Raw genomic sequence first — 10,571 nt, 5'->3', positions numbered from 1 at the left:
TGTTGTAGTGTATGACAATTTCCTTCCTGAGTTGGTCTCTTTTGGAGTAGAGTAGGTGAAGTAGATGATTTCTAATTTTCTCTGAAGTTCTTCTGCATAGCTGTGCAGCATATTTGGAGTTGTGTGTAGTAGTCAGGGGATTGTAGATGTTTAGTCCTCGGGGAATGAAGTTGTGTTTCTTGCAAAGGCTTAGAAAATATATGTCGCTGTTGAGTCTGGCTTCTTTCTTTTTCATGTTGTACAGTTTCCATTTCAGACGGCTGAATTCGATATCTTCCATGTTGCAGGGGTTTAGTTTGTAGCCGTGTTGGTCTAAGGACACAGGCAGACAAGGTTCCTTGGGTGAATTTGATATCTTTTATTAGACCAACCCAAATGGTTGGAGAATAGTTATTAAGCAAGCTTTCGGGTTCAAAAACCCTTCGTCAGGCTCAGGAAGCTGCAGCAGTTGGTGTGTGCTCTTCCTGGATGGAATGAAAAGCAAACAAGCCAGGGGCTGGGCTGGGCTGGGCTGGGCTGGGCTGGGGAGTCAGTTGCCAGGCAGATTATAATGTATCAAAAATCCAATGTCTGTGTTTAGTCCCTGATCTCTAGTATCCAGCAGGTTGATGAAATGGAGCTCATAGGCTCGTCTCTGGGACGTCTCTAGGTAGTGGATACTCATTATTAACAGATATTGAACATAATATTAATAAATTAAATGGCACCCATTCCAGTCATTAAAGTTAAATGCTTCATCAAGGACAGAAAGAGAAAACATTGGGGAAGTCTTAAATCCCAGCATAAACCCCTAGTTCCTGGAAATTGCAACCCTAATCATCTGCTCATTTGCCTCCTTGGCACAGGGTAGAGTTCTGCCTCTCTCTCACACTCAGCTTAACTGCCTTTACTGGGTTGCCATTTGAATCCATTTTTGGTAGCTGAATATAAAACATATTAAAAAGTGATAGCTTTTTAAAATCAAGTTGTTATGCATGATATAAATGCCATATTTCAGTTTCAAAGAGAAAACTATTTCTTTTTGAACCCCTTAGTACTTTGAAGAGAAAAACAACTATATAAGTAATCAGTATTATTATTATTATTATTACGTATCTGGTACTGAACAACTTGCTAGTGTATACCTTATAAACACTGAACACCCTAGGGGAGATTTAAAACTAGCACAATCTCTTCTTATTAGAAATATTTCAAGGTTCCAGCTTTTAAGTTTTCCTGGCCTTATACTATGTTTCAAATATACTTTAGGTATCCTAAAAACTAAGCAATGCGTTAATTGAAATACAGCTATGGCATTCCAGTTCAATAAAGCATTGAGGGATATGTTGAGTAAAGTTTTCTTTCACCGTTTAACAATAGCTACGCAAATGTTATTATTAAAGGCATAACTTTTGATAATGATATATTATAGGCCCTAATTCAGCATTCCATGAAACATCAACTAATTTTTTTTTAACTTTGGTGGGATGTTCTTTGCTCAACTGGGACTGTAATTAACAATACAAGATATGAGCATATCAGACAATTCTGGGATGGGCTAATGGGTTATAGAGAGAGTATCATTTATCTCTGTGTTTCTGGTTCAAATCCATCCTGGTGGACTGTGACTGAAAGTTGGTTGTACATGATGGCTGCTAAGTGAGTTCATTGCAGTTCCCAAGAATGACAATTCATATTACCAAAATCACCCTTGTTGTGCATGTTGTACGATGCTGCGGCTAGTAAAGCGACCAAAATGCTGGCTTGCATCCATAGATGCTTCTCAAGCAGATCCCGGGACGTCATTCTCCCCTTGTACTCGGCCTTGGTGAGGCCGCAGCTGGAGTACTGCGTCCAGTTTTGGGCTCCACAATTCAAAAAGGATGTGGAGAAGCTTCAGAGAGTCCAGAGAAGAGCCACGCGCATGATCAGAGGTCAAGGAAGCAGACCCTACGATGACAGGCTGAGAGCCCTGGGGCTCTTTAGCCTGGAAAAGTGCAGGCTCAGGGGTGATCTGATGGCCACCTATAAGTTTATCAGGGGTGACCACCAGTATCTGGGGGAATGTTTGTTCACCAGAGCGCCCCTAGGGATGATGACTAGGTCGAATGGTCATAAACTCCTACAAGACCATATCAGGCTGGACATAAGGAAGAATTTCTTTACTGTCTGAGTCCCCAAGGTCTGGAACAGCCTGCCACCGGAGGTGGTTCAAGCGCCTTCATTGAACACCTTCAAAAGCAAACTGAATGCTTATCTTGCTGGGATCCTATGACCCCAGCTGACTTCCTGCCCTTTGGGCAGGGGGCTGGACTTGATGATCTTCCGAGGTCCCTTCCAGCCCTAATGTCTATGAAATCTATGAAATGTAAGCAGTGGGGGCACGTAGCTAGAAGTGTTAGCAAGAGGAATATCATATTTACATGTAGCAACCTTTAAAAACTGGACCCACCTGAACAGAATGGGAAGGGCTGCCGCCTTAGGATTGTGCCAGCCTTTAAAAAATTTTAAAGGGCAAGTGAATCTGTTTGGGAGCAGCCCTGTTGGGAGTGGGAGGGGTGATGTAACCCCAGCAAAGTTTTGAAATAGAGCCATTAGTAAAAGCCCGGGAAGGGCCCTGAGCTGGGATTGGCTGAGAGGCTTGGATAAAAGGGGGAGCAGTTTTTCCTGCGGGGGGAACAAAAGAGAGAGAAGGGCTGAGGGACAGGCTGGAGACTGGATTGAGAGTCTCAGAGCAGTGGTCCCTCGGAGAGCCCCTGAGAGAGCCCTGCGGAAGCAGCAGCAGAGAAGCTGCAAGGGGAGTGACACAGTATCCAGCGTGATACAGCATCCAGTTCTTCTCTCCAGCCCCAGAAGGCTGCTGCAGCAGGATTAGGCAGGGACTGTTTGTGTGGAGACTCCAAGTCTGGAGAGACCTGACTGCAGCTGGTGTGGCTGGGCGAGCACAGCAGAGCCCGGGTGGGGACTGCCGGAGTCTGCCCTAGTTTCCCTGAGGGGTGAGGGGCCCCAGGGGCAGGCAAAGCCCAGGGAGGGGCTGCATTTGCCGGGGCTGTGAGGCTGTGTGGGACAGGAGGGTTGCTACAGCCTGCAGCCCAGACACTGTTCACAGCAGAGCTGGGGAAGGGGGTCAAAGGCAGGGGGAGGCTGTCTTGCAGGGTCTGCAGAAGAGGAGTTGCTGCTTGCTGCCTGGAGACTCTAGGAGCACGGAAGCTGCCACCAGCTCCAGGGAGCGTCCGCAGACCACGTGCAGGGACACAGACAGTCCCGCTCCCTGAAATACCCCACCAGGGGCAGTGCACATGGGATCCCCAGTACACTGTGTGCAAGTGAGAGACTGTGTAAAGAAGTTCTTGAGGGTTTATTAGTTGGTATATCCATGTGCTTATTTAATGATTATTTGTTATGTGTAAATAATTAAATCTTGTAAATAGTTTGAGAATTGTCTGCGAGGGTGCTTGATTGTAAGGGGAGGCTCTCTGCTCAGGGGCACTGCAGCAGCTTCCCAGGGCGGCTGGGCAGGGCTACTAGCTACTGCCTACCCCAGGATCCCATTATTCAGGTTGAGGGCGCATGTTGTGTCGCGCCCAGGGTTACATACATGTACATTGCTTCAGATATGCTTATTCTCTATCTGCATTTTTCTACCCGATAATCATAAAGAACAAAGCCTATGTAGTGCCGGAGACTGTGTGGAAGACTGCCTGGTTCTTTACCTTAGTTACAGCCTCTAGTCTCCACTAAATTTTGTAAAGGAACTAATGGCATAATAGGACCTAGGCCAAGGTTTGAATGTGCTTGGAGGAACTACACACGGAAGCATGTCCTGTCCTTTTACATGACTTGTATTTGTAAATCTGGGACCATGTGGAAACTAGGGCTTCATATTGGGCCATGTTATTGCATATATACTAAAGAGAATTTGAGTTATATCGCTCACCCCATTCTAAACTCATTGGACCAGTTTCCCTGTAGAAATGCTGATTAAAGGCAGCTTTTGCTTGGTCTGATTCCACTCCTCCAAGGCTGGAATGATCTGGTATGAGCTGTATTGACTGGCTCCAGGTACTCAAGTCCAGTGGGATTTGCAATGGAGCTCTGCACAGAAAGCAAATTCAATTTTCTGGAAAAGTTTGAGTTTTTGAAATTGTGTTTTATTTTAACTCAGAAACCCTGCCTCCAAATTTCATAGTGGAAGGACAGCTGCTCCAGAGCCATGGACCTTGGAAGCTCTGAGATCAGTAATTCAGACCTGCCTGCTGGATTGCCTATCTGCCACGTACCCTGAAATCTTGGGATCCCTGATTTAGATTCAGATTACTTAACCAGGCAAGCTAGGAAGCTGGCAGAATACCAGTCAGGTTTTCCATTAGAAAACCACTTTGCAGGTAAGTGTCAAAATGTTCCTGGCCAGTAGGATTCCATTAAAAGTATAGCTTCTTTCAACTGGATGTTTCTCAAAATCTAACTCTCCCTGTGTAAAGTTTTTATTTCTATAAATCATCATTAAACAACATGTATTCCATCAGAGAATTTCTGACCAGTGCCAGCTTGCAGTTATCTTGAATCTTAATTCAGTTATCTTGAATCTTAATTCAGGCTCAGTGTAACCCTTTAAAACCCATTTTTGGATTCTGAATGCACCACCACTTTTTATATGCATTATGCTTTCCATTATTTAGTACGAGATTATATTTTAGTCAGGCACCAGGTCATAGAGATATAGCCTTTAGCTCTTTCACGTGGTCCTTGGCTTAAACATCAATGTATTCCCAGTGGACCTAGGTTCTCTAGTGAGATTCACCTGCCTTCAACTCCAGTGACACAATGAGATCCAATGTAGTTGAGCATAAACTTTATGCTGAGTCAGAGAGTGGGTGCCAGTTTTTCATGTAATCTAAGCTAAAACCACCTTGATATTTTTCATATAGTACCAGCACCTTGAATGTCATCTGGTAGTCAATTGGAAGCTCAGGGGTCCAAACACAGGTATGATATGTTTTTTATGGACCTATCCCACTCATAAACTGTCTGCCAGCTCTAATTTGGATTAGGCTGAGCTTCTGAGTGGTAAATCCATTGATATTTTAGTACCATAATCAATCTGAAAGTTAATACAGGCAAATATGATTGACTTGCATCTGGAAAAATGGGACTCAGTCTCTTTCTGAGTAGTTGTTCTGGTAAAAACACAATCTCAGAAATTAAGTGCAGTCATGAAGCTAGCAAAACCTTGAGCTTGGACAGCCCTCTTCCTTATGACTGGGTAGGTGGTCACATATATGAAACAGTTCTAGATTCTGTCAAAACCTCAAATGTTCCTCCAATCTCACCTTCATTTAATACATTTTAAAACTAGATTTGATTATTTCTTCTTTTCATTTCCCCCTCCAGATGCCAGGAGAGTAAAAGTAGAGAACAATAAATCAATGACCATTCTAATTAAAGAACCTTGAACTTGTCAACATAATATTCTACCCTGTCTTTCACAAAATATAATGAATTTTAACCTTGTTCTTAGGATGAAAATTAGAACAAGGACATTAAATGGCAAAGCCTGGAATTGATTCATGCAATGGGAGCGCTGCAGGCTTGGCACATTCTTCATGCTGCGCAAACTTCTCTGGTCCACTTTACTAAGTGTTGTCTTCTCAGACTTAGCAGATAATAGCGTATCATAGGAGAGAGGTTTCTTATCCCTCAATACCAAACTAAACAAGCAGAATGAATAGCCTCTTGTGTTCATTGCTCTCCAAAAACAGATTCTTAGAAAAATGACATTTTTCACCTTAGCAACTGCCTCATTAATTCCAACTGTTACACTAGAGCTGGTTTAGTAGGTAATATTTGTCCTTGCAGATTTAAAAGCTGAGTAAAGAATTGCATGTGTATGGGGCTAATGATGTGCTGAGACTACTGCTTACTGATGCTGAGCATTATATCTCCAAATAAGGTGGTTTCTTTTATAAGTATGTAGTTCACAGACCTCTGAGCCTCCAGCCATAGCTCAATTATCAGTGATCAGTAATCTGGTCAATGGTCTGTGTTACCCCCATAACTTAGCAGTGAACACTGCAATTTTTAATTAAAGTTAGCCATTTGTGTGAAATGATTACTCTGTTCATTATCTTGACAATTTCATTACGGTACCAAGTAAAATAAAACATTTATAGCAAAGAAAAAAAAAAAAAGAGCTATTGTAAGGTTCAAGGAGGTTCATGACAGTTGGCTGAGGTTGTTATCATTAACATCAGTGGCAATAGGTCTCGGTTCCTGGTATGTGGCATGCCAGTTATCAACTTTTAAACGAATTATACATTTACTATTAAAATTCCTGAAGTACCATTAGAATATGAAAATATAAGCTATTGTGCCCTGTTTGCACATTCAATATTGTTATCTGCTTATGAAGTGGGTAATAACAAAGTGATCAAGTTCGTATTCCAGTTACAAAATGTCTAAACCTATGTGGCTACTCACACTAAAATATGCATGCTGTTCTTGGGGAGCACATGGTTCTCCTGTTCTCTCAGTGAGCAGCCTTATGTATCTTCACACATGTAATCCCAAACTAGTTGTTGCCTACAGGCAGCTAGCAGGAAATACTAGGAGCAGAGGTATAAACTAGTCTCAAGGCTTACTATTACGTGTCTCTATTATCTGGAGATTCATATTATTTAAAGAAGAAGTGCTTCCTTGAACTGGGGGTTTGGTTTGCCTAATCTGTTCTGATCAGGACCTGTGGTTCTATTTCTATACAAATAATGGCAATACAAATTCTCTCTCAGAGAGATGGTCTCTTGCAGCTCCTTGATTCACAAGGAAAGTGCTGACATTGTGCCATCTGTTAATGAGGTTCTGCAGCCCTCACTCCATGACTGTCAAACTCTATTAGCCAATGCAGAACAGCAGAGACTAGCATTAGCAGCACTAGCATCATCCACTCAGGTGGGCAGATTGTAGTTTGTGTAAAACCATAAGAAACTGAAGTTCCTTACTTGCTATCTGTCCTTGTGCAACCATGCAGAACTAGTAATGAGGATAACCACACAACTTACATTGCTGGGTGAAGAGGGGAGAGGCTTACAGTATATTCAGTTGATTTAATTTTCTTGTGAGGCTCTTTACCTGTTGAGGTGTTGTGCGAAAGTTCAGCCTCCAGGTAATCCCATGCCATGGTTCATTTTTATGTCATAGAGACAAGAGAATTTATTAGGGGTATTGACTGTAATTCCAGTTGGCAAAAGATCACCAGAATGTCCATCACATGGTACAAAGATTATAGTTGGATCGTTCCTGTTTTATTACTTCTCTTCTGGGCAGTAATTGCACAGATTCCTTTCTATTCAATGCTTTTTCTCAGAAGGGAAGTGAAGATGGACCATGCTATATTTAAAAAAATCAGGCTCATGTGAGGGAAGGTGTTTTCTCAAACTGATCTTAACCATTCCTCAATGAATATTCCCACAGCAGTGTCCTACATCATAACTTAAATTCAGATTTCTTGCCTTGGAATCACCTCTGAGTTTTTTTTCCTGACGAGGATAATTCTTCTGATTACATCTCAGCTCCTGTCTCACTTTGAGATAAGAGTATTGCTTATGTGCCATTTGTAAATGAATTAAATGATAGATGATGACAGAAGAACAGGGGTAGTATTACAGAGTTCTTGATATTCTGTCCAGGGAGATGTCCTGGCTACCTTGTGTTTTATTTTAAAATATGAAGTGGAGAAAGGAAAGGATGAAGGAATACACTTGGCAAACTTCCTTTTTAATAAAGAACAATAATAATTCCATATGTAAAAAATTCAATAAACAACAAAACCATAGGAGATAGGTAAGCCTGGTGATAGATACCTCTTTTACAGATTGTTTTCTCTGTGCTTTATTTGCATAGAAGACAGGGGCTAAAAATGCCTGATTGAAACTTACTGCTGCCCTTTAAAGATTTGTAGAAAACTGCACCGGGAACTTGTAGTATTGTGGATATGTATTAGAATAACATAAACATATTTCCTACCACAAGAAAATACTTCTTAGCAGCAGGGGAGGACTTTTGTTAATTGCATTGATAACATTAGGAATGCCATTAGGTTTATGAAAGACTTGTAAAAAAACCTCCCAACAATCCTATAGATAGTTTTCTGTGAAGAGCATGTGTCACTGAGATTAATGCCAGAAAGAAGAAAATAAACAATTTATAAGGCAAAATTGCTTGCCAGAGGAAAATTAAAATGTGAAGCTTCCTATTCCATGTATGTATAATAAGGGCTCATCATCCTGAAGGATCAGAAAGAAGAATTGTAAGGGCTTAACAACATTAAAGAAATGTAAATGGATTAAATGAAAGAAGATTACAAAAGAGCAAGGAAAAATGAACAGAAATGAAAATAAATCTGAAATGAACCTTAGAAGCCTCCTGGATATAACTCACTGTTCAGAATCACAGCGGAGACCTGAAGAAACAACACAAAGTTGGGAACAAGGAAGCTTCACAATTCAGTTACATAGCTTTCTTAGTTACTTATAACTCTAGCAACTGGGAACCTACCAAATACACAAATGTCTATTAATGTTTATATAGGTATTATTTAGCTTCCCACAAGTTCTCCAGTTTTAAGCAACTTTTAGAGAAGGGAAAACATAAAAAGAAACCTCATGCTATTTAATGTTAAACAATATAATTTTGGAAGAGGAAAGAGGAATGGGAAAATATATCTATAATGGGGAGAATGGGCTAAAGTCAGAGACTGGCTTTGGAAAGCCAGTGTCTAGAAATCCTCTGCCAATTCTCTTCCTTCACCCCTTGACATGTACAGTGAGATTCCTGATTTCGCTGAAAGATGCACAACATAGAAAAAGAACACATGCCAAGTTCTTAAGCCTTCTCTCAGACCAGATTGTAACTTGTCCCCTGTACTGATGTACAAATAGGGAAGAAGGGTGCAAGAAGTTGCCATTTGTTACTCCATGTACTGAACCAACAGTTAAGATACACTTGGGACCCTCAGAATTTAGGCTTTCCTCCACATCTGGAATATTAGGGAGGTAAGTGAAGGAGGTGCCACTGTTACTACTGTTTAACCAGGAGTATGCTTAGCCAGAGGCTGGTTGAGTATTGGGAGCAGGTTCAACAATACCCAGTGTTCCTCTGAGAGGATAGAGGACAATAGTGATCTGGAGGATGCTCTGGCTCAGGGATAGACTGTTGGCACTTGAACTATGACCCAGATACCTTGTTCTGGGTGGACCCAAACCCTCAGACCAGTCACGACCTCTCCATTCGAAAATAGGCAAATTTTATTGATACACAGTGGTAGCAGATAAGAACAATGCAGACAATTTTATATCTACCAGTCCTAGAGCTGTCATCAGAGGTAAGTCTGGCTTGTACACAAGCTTCACCCTAAGGATCTCTCTTGAATGTCAGATGTCAGCAGCCTGGAGGTCAGAGACTGAGGCCTATACCCCCAAGTGGGGTGGGTGAAACAGGCTTGTGGTATGCCTTCTGTCCATTGTGGCCTTGGCCTTTTCTCCTCTGAATTTCCTCCTTTTGTATTCTTTCTTCCTCTCTGATGACTCTTTATCTCTGGGAATCATTGATTGGTCTCTCTGTGATTGTCATAATGTCCATGTTCTTTTCTGTCAGCATATTCCTTTGTTTCACAAACCCATAACATACAGACATCCTAATCTGAGATTTTACTGGTTTCCTCCTAATTTGGTCTGTTCCCAAAAGCTAGAAATCCCAAGGGCTCTGCAATTGGGCACTGTGACCTGGCCAATGTGGCACAGTCTTTTACCTCATGTTATGGGACATTGTGGTACATACCTTCAATTTCCCAGCCTGTATCAGACACAGTGGGCCTTGAAGGAAACTTTTAAAAACAGGCTGTTAGAAATCAATTAACACTTGCCACCACCCTGGGCCATTGTTCTCATGCAATATCTATTTTACCTACAAGCCAATTCCCAAAAGCAAACCTCTAAATACCATTTTCTACCCATCAAAGGCAACTCCCACCACATGTGCCAGAGTGTTGCATGCAAAGACATTTTGCTTTGCATTTGCACCTCAGAGAAAGGGCCAGGGATGCACTGCCACAAGGATTGGGCTCCTTGTGGCTCCCCCTCCATCTGCTTCTGGCATGCCAACAATTTACAAGTCAAAGTTGCAGATGTTTTTGGCAGTCTGCCCAAAAACATTGCCGACCCCTGCTCTAGCCATTGAGTATGAACATCTCCTGCTGCTTTGCAGTCTGTGGAAGGGTTGCTTCCCTTGCCTAGTCAAGTTTTCAAGGGCGGATGCCCTTGAGTATGTTTGGCTAAAGGATAGACAAAAGCACTTCAATAAAAGTGCTTCAACAAAACAGACTTCAACCCTGATGCAAATCTAGAAAAGAATCCTGGATACTAGACTCCAGATGAACATACAAAACTGTTTCTACATACACATCACTCCAGAATTCCTACACTTACTGTAATTACAAAGTAGCTGCTTATGTGCAGTAGAATCTACCTAATAGGTTTATAAGCGTAATAGTCTTTGCTCATTCTGTAATGGCTAGCAGTTTCCATAACAAAGTTACCCGG

The sequence above is a fragment of the Alligator sinensis genome, unplaced genomic scaffold, assembly GCF_000455745.1.
Source record: "Alligator sinensis unplaced genomic scaffold, ASM45574v1 scaffold600_1, whole genome shotgun sequence".
NCBI lineage: Eukaryota > Metazoa > Chordata > Crocodylia > Alligatoridae > Alligator > Alligator sinensis.
Note: the sequence above shows the minus strand (reverse complement) of the source record.